The sequence below is a fragment of the Triturus cristatus genome, chromosome 4_1, assembly GCF_964204655.1.
Source record: "Triturus cristatus chromosome 4_1, aTriCri1.1, whole genome shotgun sequence".
NCBI lineage: Eukaryota > Metazoa > Chordata > Amphibia > Caudata > Salamandridae > Triturus > Triturus cristatus.
The window spans coordinates 418,737,132-418,753,669 of record NC_140585.1 but is presented as its reverse complement, the minus strand read 5'-3'; the positions used below and the strand labels follow the sequence as shown (position 1 = coordinate 418,753,669).

The window sequence follows — 16,538 nt, the reverse complement described above, 5'->3', positions numbered from 1 at the left end:
TGAAATCAACTGCAGAGTACCCCAAGGATCATCGCTCAGGCCCGTGCTCTTCAACATCTACATGCCCCGCACCCCTCACCGCAATCGTCAGACAGCACAGACTCAGCATAGTATTCTATGCCGACGACACCCAGCTCATCCTCTCCCTCACCAAAGACCCAATCACCACCAGACTCAACTTCCATGAAGAAATGAAGGACGTTGCATCCTGGATGAGCAGCAGCTGCTTGAAGCTCAACTCAGAAAAGACAGGAGTCCTCGGACCCTCCTCCTCTGCATAGGACAACACCTGGTGGCCCACCACCCTCGGCAGTCTCCCAGCCCCCATGGACCACGCCCGAAACCTTGGCATCGTGCTCGACTCCTCCCTCTCCATGGCACGACAGGTCAAAGCAGTTGCCTCCACCTGCTTCAACACCCTCCACTTCCTACGAAAGACCTTCAAATGGATCCCCCCAAATCAAGGAAGACCATCACCCACACACTCGTATCCAGTAGACTACACCGGAATCAACATATCTCTGCTCGCCAAGCTCCAGACCATAAACCACACCGCAGCCAGACTAGTCCTCGGCATACCGCGACATTAACACATCACCCAACACCTACGCAACCTCCACTGGCTCCCCGTCGAGAAGAGAGCAACCTTCAAGATACTCACCCACTCCTACGAATGCCTCCACAACACCGGCCCCCAATACCTCAACGACAGAATCCCCTTTCACATACCCAAGAGGAACCTCCGATCAGCCGACCTCGCCGAACCCAGAGCATCCGCAGAGCAAGAACAGGCGGCAGAACCTTCTCCTACATGATGGGCAAGACCTGGAACGAGCTACCGATCAACATCAGACGAGCCCTTACCCTGCACATCTTCAGGAAGACCCTTAAGACCAGGCTCTTCAACTGACCGAAGCTGCTCACATCTCCACCCCCCCCCCCCCGCGCCTGAGACCCTCACAAGTGAGTAGCACGCTTAAAGAATCCCCGCCTGATTGACTGATTAGCCCAGGTGGGGGTCGAACTTGGCAACAATCAGGGCAAATGGCCTCATATAGAGAATTTTGTTGGCAAAGGGCCTCATATAGAGATTTTTCTTGTGGGCCTGGGCAGAGTGCGCAAGTTGAAAACATGGCTGTCTTTCCTGGGCTATATGATTTGTCCAGTGCCTGTCAGTGGAATGTGCTGGAGACTCCCAACTTTTTCCAGGCTGAGAATGGGATGTCTTGCATATGCAGGCTGTCTGACCTTATCTTCAAAGGGCTTATTGCTGCTGCCAGTTGTAATTGGGAACCTGCTTCTTCAACAATTGCTCTCAGGTGGTATTGGAGTGAAGACTCTGGCCTGCAAGACACTGAAATAGTACTTTATTAGGTCCCCCTGTCCTGCAAGGTAAGGCCTCCAAAGGCCCAATTCCAGCCCCAATCATGATCTTCTGCCCTGCCGAGGAGCAAGTAAAGTTGTCTTGTAGGCCTTAATCTGAGAATTCGTTTAAAAGTTGTGACGAGCACCAGGGAAGGCCATGTGGCAATAATTAAGGGCTGGGATCAATTTTGGTCTTAATACTATCTGCATGGGCTCAGCTGTTGGGCTTGGTAGGCAATTGCCGAGACGCTTTAGTAGATGAAGGACTGTGGAGCCTTTAATTTTAAGATGCCTCAGGTGGGCGGCTAAATTGGCCCTTTCCGATAGCCACACTCCAAGGTAATTGTAGGCTGGGGCGGTCGTTATTAGGAGGTCCCCCAGCTGCCAGTGAGTTTGTTTTTTTGGTGCGGATATTTGCCAAATACAATGACTTTGGGTTTTTTCAGATTCACGTGCAAATTGTTAGCTAAATTGTAGCAGTGGAGTGCTTTGAGGTCACTTTGTAAACCTACCCTCTCTAAGGCTCACTGCAGTCCCGGAAGCTTCTTTGTCCCGCCATCCTAACATTGGTCAAGTCGCCATTTAACCTTTTCCTTTCTTGGCTCATGGCAGACTTGGCCGCTTTTAAATCTCAGAACCCCAGCCCAACTGCTCACGTCAGTTACTGCAGATTATCTGCCTTATTTCTTCATTACAAACAAAGGGCTCAACTATCACCATTGTAAAGCTTCATAAATCTATGTGAATATAATTATGGTTCTTTTTATGTTGGAAGATCGGCATTTCACTTCTATATGCCTTTCGTAATACTTAATTAATGGACTCCATTCTGGCCCTCGTGCCCTTCCGGTACTTGGAAAACTGCCTTGTTCCTCACCTAACGCCATCATTTAAATTACATTATCAATACAATCTAGACACAGAATTAAGCTTGAAAGCTGCGCATTTTAAACACTGGGAATCGTGTGATTTTATACTGGATTATATTGTTCTGTTAGTATGTATTAAATCTTTCTTTTTAAAACAAATGTGAGATTCCTGGCTTATTTTAATGGAATATTTCTTTCTGCACTTTTTTTTTTTTTTTAAACAGCCGCCTGCCTATGCGTGCTTGCTAATGAACCAAATGGAGTTAGTCCCTAGATTGTGGCAATTAATACGAACAAATACTACGGGATAATACAGAATATTTTGTTCAAAGGAGTGTGGACACGCAATTATCTTTAGCTACTCTAGCACTTTCGTATACAATGCGCTACTCTTAGTCTACAGAACAGTTAACCAAGGCTTTAGTCTGGTACTGCGTTGTTACAGGATTGGTTTTTTAGGTCTCGGCTAGCGAAGGCTGCGCTTGCGCAGTCTCGCTTGCGAGATTTCATGACTTGGAGAAGAGGGGCTTGAACCCCCCCCTCTTCTCCCCAGTTCTCCATTGGCTGGCCTCTTGAATGCTGGCCAGCCATTGGAGAAGAGGTCAGTCATTCCGATTAGGCCCCGTCCTTTTCGGATCGGGGGGCGTGTTTTTTGCAAGAAGTCTAATTATCTCCTCCAGCCAATGGCTGGAGGAGAGAAAAGACAAACACGCCCCCGAATCCGAAAATGCCGCTGCCTTTCTCCGAGGCATTTCTGCTCTGCCTCGGAGAACGGCAGTGGTGTGCTTGTTCCCTCTTGTCTTGGTTTCCTCCTCAAACCCCCCCAGAAGTTGGCCGCATCGTTGTTAAAGTGCTTTCTTGTCCGGCAAAGAATGCAAGCAGCTTCATTAGCGGCAATCCAAAGATGTTATATTATTTGACCAAACACGAATACGGCGATTTAAACAAGCCCCAGGGGTGTAAAGGGTGAGGTTAACTTGGTGCTGTAGAAACTTGCCCATAACAAACCCACCCTCGGCTCACTTTCTACACGCCCTCCAACCAAACCCTGGCCCACAAAAGATCAACAACAAAAAAATGAACTACGATTTTTTGTTCTAAATTGGCAGGTTTTACGAAAGACTACTTATCCATTAGGTTTTAACTCTAGACAGACTGCAATCGTCGTGCTTCCACAAGCATTAAAACACTAATATTCAGCGATCTCACCCGAACAAATCTAGCGCCTGCGCAGTGCAACATACACGACTCTCAGCGAGTCGCCAGCACGCATGCGTCAGTGTATGGAGCTTGGGCTGGTGACATTGACGTGCGCGTTCTTGGCAGAAGAACGGCCCCGTATCTGGTGCTGGCCGCCAGGTCACCGCTGAGCGGCGGTGGAACGCTGTTTTGTGCACTAAAATTGAGCTCCCGTACCTCCTTTCTCAACCGGGTGAGTTATATACAGAAACAGCGTGTATGACTGACATTGAAGAAGGACTAGCTTAATACGACGCAGCGGCTAGAGCGGCAGGCTCCAATAAGTAAGGGGAAAGAATAGAGCGAGCAAAAGATATTATAATGTTGTTATCTGCAAACGGTGTAATAACACTTGAAGTCACATCTACAAAACGTGTAGTTTTGTATTCCTTGGAGGAAGGTAAAATTCTTGATACGATCTTACCTTGGTAACTGACTGAGTGTGCATTCTCACTCTGTTCTGGTTCACGGTTTCATGTTATTTTCGGAAAGTTGTACTTTTGCTTTACAGAAGACACAGTGCGCTGGAAGCAATTGGCTCCTCTAAAATCGAACCTTTCCAACATGGCCGATCCATAGTGTGGTCCATGATTGGGTGTGCGGTTAGGAACAAGTGACAGGCCAAACGTCAGAGCATGATTTACATATTAGGAGTCCCGAGCTATTATCTGTTTTGATTTTGAAACCTGGCTATTGGCGAATTGGTAGTGTGCATTTTAGAATTGTATTTCACACCCTTAGTATTCTGTCTTTATATTTCCACTCAATCACTCTTAATTAAAATTATATAATCCACCCTCAGTTCCCAAGTGCATGTAATGGAGCCATATATAAAGCAGTGGGAGACGTATAGGTATGAAGCGGAGTAAGCTCATCACTGAGGTCACGTGCAGAGTGCGTATGTCACTCATGAACCTTGGGGAAGGTCTGTAAGTGTGGGTGGCTCTGTGTGTGTGTGTGTGTATGTGTGTGCCTCTGTGTGTAGCTCTGTGTGGGTGGCTTTTTTTGTAGGTGGCTCTATGCGTGGGTGGCTCTGTCTGTGTGTGGGTAACAGTGTGTGTGTGTAGGTGGCTCTATTTGTGTGTGGGTTGCTCTATGTGAATATCTCTGTGTAGGTGGCTCTGTGTGGGTGGCTTTGTGTGTGTGGCTCTGTGTGGGTGCAAATGCAATCGGTCTCGGCATTGTTAAAGTTAGAGCTATTGCCATTGCTCATGACAAATGCCGTTTCTTTAAATGTTTTAAAAACAAACAAAAATAATGTTATGAGCATTTTAGATCAACGTTTATAAAACATCGAAGCAGTTATTCTTTTAAATTAGCACGTTCGCCCACAAACGCTGCAGTAAATGTATGGTTTGTATATTATTTACCTTTTTCGTGATGGATGTCTTTAATAAAAGAGTTCGAATATGTGCGCTTTAGACCTGCTCCAGCATTCGGTAGTGAAGTAGTTATATTATAAATTCTAATGTAAAAAGAGGACTTACTCCACCACTACCTTTATCACTACCACCACCAGCATTCTCGCTTCCATCTCTATTAACATGCGAGATAATCAGCACCTCTTTTTGTTCCAATTTCCAAAAGCACTATTACCATCACTTTCACACAGGATAACAGCACCTTCAATAGTTACCACCGTTATGAATTCTAGAATTTAGCACCACTAATATCGCCACCAACATTGCCATCAGTAGCACTATCAGCATCACTACTACCAACCCACCCCCTGAAACAATCCTCACGACTATTTGTGTGCGTTAAGAGCAATGTGTGGAAGGCAGAACTGTGTATGTGATTAAGAGAAAGTGTGATGTTGGCATGTGCGAGAAAGGCTGTGTGCTATCAGTTTTATGGAAAAAAGGCCACACCCATAAGCGTTTTTGTCATCCTGGTCTCTTTAATTAAACTGTGTTCCCGTTGTGCTCATTCCGACTAAATACTAGCTTTTCTGCGCACTACTAAAGATCAGTTTCCTGCTTTAAGTATTTCATAAAAAAGAGTTTCCATAAATGAGCCAAGTACACGTGCCAAGTACACCTGCCTACGGGGGTACCCATTCTGTTATAATAAACTACACAATTTTTTTCTCGCAGCGGCAGGGGTTTTCAGCCACCACTCTTATCTATTGGTATGTTGCATCATTAACATTTTTTCTGTCCACTACAAGATACACCACAGGGTGATAGGGCAGCTCTTTTAAGCCATTGGCTGCCTTCTCTGACTGACTGCATTCTGCTCTTTTACAAGTGCCAAGAACTACTTCCTACCCTTCTCCCTCCTCCATGCTCCATCATTTCTCTCACTCGACACCTTCCCACTACCTCCTCTGCAGCTGCACTCGGCCCCAGTACTCTTCTCTCCCCCCCTCTACTTCATCTGAATTCAACCCATCCCACTACCTCCTCTTTATACGGCCCCTACCGTTGCTCTCCCCTCTACTTCCTTCTGCATCCCATTACTGCCGCTTCGGTTACGCTCCCTACCTTTACCCTCCCCTTCTCTTTCTGAATCTACTCCTGCCTACCTCTTGACATGTGGCCTGCACCTTCTGGTCTCCCCTCTTCCATCCTTCCATCTCTTTCACCTTCTCATTACCCTCCTACTTCCATCTCAGTGCTTACCTACCCTCTCACTCCCTTTTTTCTCCCTCTTCGTCCACTAGCCCTTCTTCTGACTTTAAACCTACTCTCTACTCCCCTTTAGTTATCCCTTCATCCCATCAGCCCCCTCCCTCTGCTAATGCTACCACTCCTTGTGTTCTCTGTACTCTCCTTCTCTGCACCCTACCCACTTCCATCTAATGCCTACCTACGTTATCTATCTTAGTCCCTCTCTCGCACTTCCTCTTCCTCTCCGATACCTCCTATTATCCATTTCACTCCAACCATGTCCTCATCTCTAGTTTTCCCTGATCTCAATGTACCTGCTTTCCATTCTATGGCGTTTCAATTCACCCTCTGGTTTGGTTAACGTATTTTACTATGCAAATAGCTCTAAAGCCTCTTGGTGTTTGGTGCTGGTAAACAATTATGGCAATTAACGATTTTTTAGAACAATTTATTTCTCAAAGTTTTACAAAAGGTATAACAAAATAAAACAAACATCGGATAAATCCAAATGGCTGGGAGACCAAAATATTGAACCTGACGTATCAGTGGTCTCCCAGAGTGGCCAGTACCCTTTTTCCAGCGGGCAACACACTCCATTAATTGGAAGTGATGATTTCTATTTGAATTGCCGGCCTGCTATCTCGGACTCCTGTATGGGCAGGGGGTAATTCGTCCAGCAGTGGAGATGCAGGGGTTCTAAGAAGGGATGAAAAAACAACAAAGCCTTGTTAACAAGTAAATGGTCTTTTAAAGATCTGTGAAGTACTCTGGTGCGGCTGCAATAAGACAGGCGCCAGGCTACAGCAGCTCAAGATCGGTCTGTGTGTGTCCGGGTAGCTGTCTCAGCCCGGGCTGACACACACGATGGGGGAGGAGGGGGCTGAAGCCTTTTAAGACCTATGGGCGTTGTGCACCTGATAACTGTTACTACACTCCTGAAAGAGTTAATCATCTGTTTCTCGCACCTGCTCTAGGTGCTGGGAGAGAACGTGGTCAGAGGTGCGACACTTTGCATATCTGGTGGTCTTGCTCAAATCTCAAAACATTTTAGACTGAGGAATGTCAACCACCACTATACGTGAGAGCAGGGTCGGATTGGGATCACAATTCGCCCCGGGCACTCCAAAAAAAAAATATATATAAAAGTGGCACACATTCCCGGATCTTTCATTAAACACCAATTGGTTTAGTCTCATTGGGTACATGTTTATAGAAATGTTTGGTAATTTTAACATTTTATAGCTTATTGAGCCAGAGCTACAACACCTGATCTGATGGGTATTTTAATATCCTGTCCTGTACAAAAATGACACAAATCACCCGAATCCAGTATTTTTTCCCCTTATCAGTATGTATTTTAAACAGTAAACGTAAGGCAAATGCACTTTATATTGATTTCTAAAGGTATCTTTGTGACCCGTGACTGATCGTAAAGTTAAAGGCATAAACGCCATGTTAAAAAGGAATAAGGTATTTATCATATATAAAGATTCGTCTTCAATTATTATGCTCTAGCGTTTGCAACATTTTAAAACGTGAACAATGGCTGGTTATCTTTTTAAATGTTTTATTATAGTTTTATATAGTGTGAACTGCTCCCAAGGGCATTGATCCATCTACATGAGCACCAGCTGCCTTAGAGGAGATCAAATTCGTTATTTTTCAGCCTCAAGGCATCAAGTGATTTGCCCAGAATCGCAGGATGTTGAGCTAAAGCTGGGACTCCAACATAGTTCCAGAGTTCCAAGCTCTGGTCAAGGCCTATGCAAACCCCCGTCTCCCGTCTCCCCCCTCCCCCCCCAACCACCTTACACTCAACGCAGAAAGACACTGGGGCTGAGATGAAAACACCTGGTCTCCAGCAAAGCCCCTGAATACGGTCTCCCTCCTCGTCCGCCAAGGCCTGAACATGATGTGATGGCCCAGTGGGGGAGGGGACAGGGAAGAGACCGTGATTTTGGGCTGGATCGAACCCTAGGGGCGAGGTGAAAATTACCCTACAGCCAGAGGAACAACTAGCCCCCAGGGAGGCCTCAAGCCACATCATACTCAAACTCCACAGCCCACAATAGCCTCGGGGCTATGACCTGGCAGAGGTGGAAGGAAGCAAAGAACAAAGCTTTTGGGCAGGCCTAGGAGGTGGGGGGCCATGGGGGCTGAGGTGAAGATGGGCCATCGGCCGTTATCACCCGACACTGAACCACCCAGGGAGGCTGCTTTACTCCTCCCGGCATGCCTTTAACAGCCCAGCAGGGGAGAAGGAACACTGCTTTTGGGTGCATGCAGACCTCCAGGGGCTAAGCTGATGTCTGTGACAGCAGGCTAGTGATGCAAGTCCCTGCCCTGACAGTCAACCTGCCTTACAATACAGGGGCCTGGCTGGGGGACTGTCGAAGATTGCAAGGTTTCGTGGGCCAGGTGACAGGGCTTCAAAAACAAGCATTTGCAATACAATAGGCCTCGCAAGTACGCGAGTTTGAGCTATCGGCATTCTAAATAACAATGCCTTTTTTGTTTTGTTTTTTAAAACATAAATTAAAGACATTGTCATTTACAATGCCAATAGCTTAAACTTGCGTAAATGCCAGACCTGTTGTAATGGTCTTACCTGATGAAAGCGCTAGATACAATTCGAACAGGACAAACAAACATTTTCCTACAATCTCATGATGAAGGCCTTTCACGAAGATGAAAATAAATGGGGAATACGCTACTAATCTTCCAACAACAAAAGGAACATGACAGGGGTGTCCACGCTCACTCTTGATGTTTGCGCTCACAATGGAGCCTCGCATACAACAAATCTTCTGCAACCGGAGTTGCAAGGGTATAAAGGTGGGGAATGTCGAGCACAAACTAGAGCTGTTTGCATACAATATCCTTGGCTTTATAACCAATACTGGATCATTAGGCATCACGTAAAAGCCTTGCAAAATGAGCTGGGCCAGTTTGCAGAGGTTTCTGTGGTTAAAATTAACTATTCTAGATTATAGGGCACTAGAGTTGTGGACCCCCGTCGAACAGCCCATTAATATGTGCTACAGGCAGGCTTTACACGGAAAAGTGACCCCCACCCCATACTTGTGGGTTAACCCCCCATCCACCACAAAAGCCAATTAAAAAAAAACAGCAATCCTCCTCTTCTCCAAATGCTATATAAGGACATGCATCGTTGAGAGAAGCTAGAACTTTCTTGGTTCAGAAGTATAAACTAGCTTAAAAATGAACTTCCTACCTCAATTATTATATATGGCCCAGACACGGGCCCTTTATTTCCCCAAGGCGACCATACTTCAAATCCGAAAAGAAATATCAAGCATTGGTTGGCAAGTCATGGAACCAAGAGTTTTGAAAACGACACTGAATCAGGCCACAGCAGAAAAGGACTTGGCATTCCCCGACATAACACCCTATAACCAGTAAGATCAAATCGCCGAGCTTTAGACTGGAACTATAACCCAAATGAAAAGCCTTGGATTCTTGAAGTAGAGCAGGCTTAATTCAAAATCCCATTGTAATATTTGTTGTGGCGACCTCCAAGTTCTAGGATCAGGGCCTATACTTTTCTTCAGACTGCATCAAAGCTATTAGAGTACTGGCAACAAATACGGAGGAAAAGAGGTTCCACCATCCGTCCCCAGTGCTTTACACCCTAGATTTCCTGCCAAGGTTAACTGCCCCGGATTTCCTTAGTTGGAGCAAAGCTCAGTCACCATTCGTTAGCGACTTTTTTTGATTAAGACCCATCAAGGGGACAATCAAGGAAAAAAAAAAATAAGGCCTGGCTCGCAGAGACGAATACAGACTGTCCCAAATGCTCCACTGAATTATCAGTAGGGAAGTTTGGTAACTAACGAGTAGGGATATACATCACAGAGAGACCATGTTTAGCAATACATTATATTGCAATGGCATCATGTGGTTATAGCAATATATTCAAAAACTCAAACTGCAATACAAACACTATTAGGCACTGAACTAGGAAAGGAGCTACGGATAGAAATAGCAGAGAACACTTGGGCCACAATTTGGACAAAAAAGTGCGGCTAAATAAATGCCTAAAATCTTAACTAGATGGCGTTTCTCACCTTGGAGGCATGAAGGCAATGTTTGGAGAGTCAGACATATGATATAAAGGGTGTGGAGAGGGGCACATTCCTACGAAAGTGATGGTCTAGTGCCCATGTCCAGCCATAAAAGCGTGAAATGTTATCCCACTTTAGTTCAGTAATGGACATTTCATTAACGCGGTTATGAGGAAACCCAGGAGAGAACATATACTCCCTGGACATCTAGATTGGAAAACTAGTCTTACACTTCCTCCAGGAAGTTAGATTAGCCTTAGCTCAGATGGTGAACAACCAATAGCCCATACAATTAATTAATGTTGGGGAAAGGTATGGTCCATTTATGAGATGGAAAAGATCTTGGAAAACGTTCACAGAGTATATATAAGTTTGACAGTGCTCCCATTTGTTACTCATGTGAAAACATCTCATGTGCTGGGAGGAGACCTGCAGTAATAGACACAATACACCACTCTCGGATATCGAATAAATCTCGTAACAGAGGTTTTTATTAGGTCTCGCCTGGCGAAAGCAGCGCATGCGCTGCTCTCGCTATTGCAAGTACCTATCGGAATCTATTCTGCCGAGGGCTTTCATGCACGCGTCTGCATGGACAAACATGGCTGCTGTTGCCATTTCTCCATAGCAAACAGCATGCGCGTGTCCGTCGGACTGTGGACAGTCGAACGCCATCTTGTGAAAATAGCTTTCTATTGTCATGGCAACCAAGCTTCTTATCAGAAGCTTGGTCACGTTAGTTTCCTGTCCCCACCCCGTGACATTTTTTCGTGACTTATTACTTTAATGAGTGCGGCGCCCGCTAGGGACACTGCGCTCACTTTATTTATATTTTCGCAATCGGCTTCCCAAGGCGGAGGGCAAAGTTAGCCGCGCCGCTTGTTTTGCGTTGATTCGAGAAGGAGAGCTCAGCGAGTCAACCTGCAGATAAAGAGAAAGATATTTGCGCACATGGTTTACAGTGATACGGAAAAAAGCTTATTTGATTCGCCGCAGGTCATGAGTTGCGTTTGTAAGCAGGCCATGCTTGCGGAGTTACACAAGTGCTGCTTAGGCTCTGGGTTCTAGCGAGACCGTGCGCTGCCTTCTGGATCACAACACACGTCTAGTTTTTTTAAGCCGCTTAAGTGCTGACAAAGGCAACACAGATTAGAATCCCCATGTTGTGCTCACCATTCAAACCCAAGGTGAATCACACTACATGCACATCACATTCCACACAGCTCCCTGTCCATACAGGAGGCAGTGAAGCGGCCCAGCTGTAGTCGACTCAATGGATGCTGCACAGACATGTCGGCAGACGGCATCTCAGCGAGATAGGCAAACAGGCCTGTGCTCCCGCTCTATAACAGCTGCCAACAACCTTCTAGCCTCCTCATGACCTGGTAAAGGGATGTGGGCGGGGGCACGGTGTTTGTGTACGTCCAGTCCAGTCCAGCACAGCATTGCTCTCTGCCAGAGCAGCAACAAGATACCTGGAGCTGCATCGTCGTCCTTCGTGCAGACTCTCGAGCACGCGGAGGGAACCCAACAGGGCAGGCAGAAGCAAGGCCAAGCAGATAGACTTGCTTTACTTGCCATGCCTCAATATCCGGCCTACCCCAGGGTTTAATTATTGTAATTCCTTTCCTATAGTACCACTCTGTTGCATTCTTCCTGGCCAGAACTACAAAGCCGGATACACTTCCTGCATAAGGTGTAGTCTTTAGGTTCACTGAAATGTTGGCAAGATTGGAAAAAGAGGAAGTTACAATCATTCACCCAAAAAACGATTTCAGTCGTGGCGCACTTACTAGTCAGTCTGTACGCTTTTAGGGTGTCAAAGAATGGTGTACGAAAGAGTTTTTGTCTAAAGTCAAAGCCTCAGATCCCTGCTGTTTAATCCTTTATTTATAAAGTCTTTGCACAAATACATCGAAATGATACATTGGTTCACTAAACTGTGGCCGGGCATCTTTTACTTACTTAAAAGCTTGGTCGCGGATAGAGTTTCACAAGCGCCTGCCAGGGCAAATTCATATAAAAAACTAAAAAAACACATCACGCTCATTTACAATTTTTAAGAGATTATAAAAAATCGTTTCGCGTAATCATTTGTTTCTCCATGCTGTTAACACTTTCATAGCGTTTCATTAATCAAGAGCTACTGAAGCGCTTCATTAAACCCCATCTAACAATATTCTGTTGCCATTAGAAAAACCTCGATATTGATGTAGGACTGGCATTGAAACTTAAGACTAAGACACTGTTAGAATGTTGAAATAGTCAAGGGAAATATACATATATTTAAGGAGAATGCTTTTGTCATTCCTTAGTTTCAGTGCATCAGACACAAACATTAACGTCACCAGTTGTCAATGACACATGGCTCCCAGGTTTTAGCTTAATTAGGTGTGGTGTGACATTGAAATAACATGTGTGAAACATCAAAATGGGCGCAACAAGGCAATTATGTGCACGTTGACAGATTAATTTAATACATTTCTCCTTTGCTGTAAAGTAAAAACTTGAAAATGGAGCACAATTCACTTTATTGCAGAGAAGTCCGTATTCACAGGCTCTGACAGTTACACACAGGTAACGAGTCCATTGATACAGTAAAGCTCCAAGAGACAGGTAAACAGCAGTGTCAACCCGGTGGAGCATTGCCCCACAGACTGTCCAAGTCTTCTGGCATCAGGCTAACATACAGGATCATGGGACAGCCGCATCCGGACACTCCTCTAGTGCGTTCTTCCATTCCCACACCATCACTGTTGTGAATCATAGGCCCACCAGGGGACTCTCTTACAGAATCGGCCCTTCCTCTAGGAGTTCCAGGATTGTTAGTTGCCACCTACACCTGAAGCAGAAACAAAGACTGCTGAACCACAGCGGAACTAAGTGAACAAGTCACTATGCATCCTGGGCTTGTTCCTAAGGAAAAAAACCGAGATATGCGCCCTCCTCCTAGCTTTCCTCTTTCACTGCTAGGGCCAAGAAGCACTTTGGTGTAGGCACAGTTACAAGTAGCTCATTCACTTGCTCCCCCCACCATATGTCATCTTCCTTCTTTTCACCATTCACTGCTTGCTCTCCACCCATCTAAGGTTTTTCTTCTCTGCTCTTGCCCTCTCCATCCTCCATCTTCTCCCTATCGCTACCCATACTTCTTCCTTTCGCCCACCTTTCTGTCTGCCTCTTTTAGCCAGGGGAGGCGCTAGGCATTGGCAATGTGAGCAGATGTCCTGGGCCCTGCGCTCTGCTCGAAAACATGGGGCCCTGTTCTGTGTGAAATGCCACACTATCAGTCTGTCCACCTGCTCTTCAAGTGCACCTCCTCAATCATAAAACATCAAAGCGCTACAATGCCTCGTCAGGGGTAGTAAGAGATATTTAAATTTAATTGCAAATGTCATTTAAAGGAATGTTTCTTACTCTCGATGGTACAAGGGCATAGTGGCATCCCTGGGTTCAGGGGTGGGGGAAGGGAAACCGTGGGTGGGGAAGTGGGCAACAGCAAAGCCAACGATTGTGTTGGCTCACAGGGTCTGGGGTGGGAGGGCAGCACTTTTCTTAATTAAACCACCCAGAAATGGTCAATAAATGCTGCTATTATCAGATACATTTTGTATTTATACCTGCACATGCCACCCACTGTACTCAAGCTGCAAAACAGTAGTCAAATGGTAAATAAATGCATCTTAACTTTCCAATCAACAGGTTTTGTACAATACATGCTCAACTTGTCCCTTTTTATTTTGTTTGTCGGATGCTATTGAAGGCATTTCAGTTACAAAGCTAGGCAATTTGGCGAACCTGCAATACCAGGCTGTTGAAGTTACCAGCGACGTCTGATGACAAACTCCGTAAAGTGTAGTCTCAGGTATCGAGTACATTTTACATTGATGGCACGTTCTGGTAATACCTTAAATTCTCAATAATTAGGTTTCATCCGCAAACTGTTTTGGCAGCTGTGTAACCGCCAGTCACCCTGTAATCCATCAATGTGATGACTATATCATGGATATACCTATCGAGTAACTTGCTTGCTTTCATTTTAATGAATGAATTTTGTCAACTACGCATTGCTGTCTAATGGATACAAACGATGCTTTGTATTAATTGAAATAATGCCTGACACCCCGCCCCCCCACCCCCCAGAGGCACTTGTATTGACGCAATTCACTTGTTTGACAAACCCATTAAATATAGGTTTAAAAAAATAGCAGCTCTTGTACCAGGACACCAGTGTTAAATCACAACACCTACCACAGACACTGCCCTGAGGCCCAAGACTGCTCTAACTACAGTCCGCACAAGCAGTCGAGGCTTGTCATGGTGTCCCTATGTTGGTGTTGTCGGTTCTGGTTCTAGTATATGTGCGTTTGTTCATGTGATGGTTAATCTGCTATGTCTGCACTAGTACCACCAGTGCTTGCCAGCGTTTGACGTTATATCAGGGCAGTCAGTGATTGTATCAGTGTCTCACTCCATATTGCAACTGATACTTGTATTTGTGTTTCTATGCTTTTACCATATCACCGATTGCCGTGGTATTTCTCAGTTGTGGATATACAGTGCTTATGATGGCAACGCTAAGTTGAAACAATGGTGAAGCTGGTTGCGCCGTCTCCCTGTGCCTGTCTGGTGTGTGCTTACGCTGGGGCTTCAGTGCGTTGATGCAATCAGAGGTTGTCCTCTTTTTGTTGCATACTTGTGAATTGGAGACTGCCACTTCACCATACCTTGCTGCCTTCCTCCCTGTGCTCTGGCGAATTTCGCCGTTTGGTCGAATGCCAGTATTTATCACACTGCCCCTCTGTGTTATAATGTTTTGGTTTGTCAGCTAGCGTCAACACTAGTGTCTATTTTGGAGCAAGAAGTGCTTGTATTCGTATCTCTCAGATTGGTTGAAGTCAGTACTTGTCCTGTTATAGCACGAGCTCATCTGCCTTTCAATCCCTGAGCTAGCCCATGGCCATTCTATGTTCAAACCCTTTGGACTACTAAAACTCAATTGGCACAACTGCTCCGGGTAAACTTCAGAGTTCAAGCCACCTCTCGAGAAGTCTACCCTTAAGCCCAATTCTGAAGTACATTCTCAGCTGACTCATGATGAGAATCCCCCCCCCCCCCACCCCTAGCTTTTTTTGCTTCGAATCTCCAGAGTTGTGCAAGTTTAGGCATTACAGTGTCCATTCCTTCACCAATAACCTCCATCACTGTTCTATATAACCATCACTAGAACTCTGCAGTACGGCATCGTCTGGTACTATGACCAGTATTTGCAGCTAAATAGTGTCATCCATAAATATCTACAGACATGCACTGAGGTAGGAGATGCATGCCTAGGTATCCCTCCATGTTGGACTGTCTGCAATTGCCCCGGAGTGTCATGTTTTGGTGTAGTGTCGGGGCTCGCCCTGGTGTCCCTTTGTGTTAGTGCAATCATTGCTCCAGCAGTTTTCTATTTGTGTTACGGAAGACTCTAGTTTTACAGATGTAGCTCTGGGTTGGTGGAGCAATGTTTGTCATAGTGCCTCTTTGTGTCAATTAACTTGACGTGCTGATCAGCGTTTGCTCAGGTGTTTTGTGCCAGTGCAGTATGAGCTTGATCTGTTGTCACTTGTTAGTGTAGCTAACATTTCGCCATTCAGTGTTTGGCCTGATGTGCCTTTCAGGCCCATTAGTGCTTGCCCTTGTTTCTGTGTCGAGTCAGTCAATGGCTGATTATCTGAAAACTCCCACATGATTTATACCATGGATGCCGATTAGTTACCTAGTTATAGTGTTCACTCCACTGGATTAAGCACGCTGCGACTTGTACGGTAACATGTTTAATAGGAAAGTGAAACTACAGCTCCCAGCAAGCCCACAGCTGTTTGTGAAACAACTGTCAAAAAGTCACCCTCCTAAAAAAAAAGTGTGATGTTTGCCCAGTTAGTGTTTCTCATCGTGCCTGTGCTGCTGTGCAGTCGGTAACTAGGTGTCCGAGTTGGTCGTGAAGTCAGCGCTCATCACCGTTGGGTATAGAAACCCCGTCCTCCAACCCTGATTTCCCCAGTCTCTCACCAGTATTCCGGCTACCAGACACCCGAACATGCTAACGGTGATTGAATGGTAATAGCTTATCGTCTCACCGAGTGCGGAAGCAAATCTTTCTGTATATATCAAAGGGGCGGGGTGAGGTCCTCGTAGTGGGCAGAGCAAACACACGTGTGCAGTGCATTTTGTCTACACTCTTTCCCCAGCTCCATGCCTCTGTTGTAAACCAGCATTTGCAATGCAATAGGTCTCCAATTTACGCAAGACATATTGCATTGTAAATGGTTGGCAACTTGGCATCACGGACAACGGGAGGGAGGGTGGTTGAGGGAGACAGCACA

The 16,538-nt window shown here is 45.6% G+C and overlaps 1 protein-coding gene and 1 pseudogene across 2 annotated transcripts in view; one reads left to right on the top strand and one right to left on the bottom strand.

Moving 5' to 3' along the window:
- TMEM263 (transmembrane protein 263) overlaps positions 1-16,538 on the bottom strand; it is a 122,468-nt gene that overhangs the window by 19,717 nt on the left and 86,213 nt on the right. The gene's annotated exons all lie outside the window — the stretch shown is intronic.
- LOC146855052 (Nuclear RNase P) lies at positions 4,333-4,418 on the top strand (annotated as a pseudogene).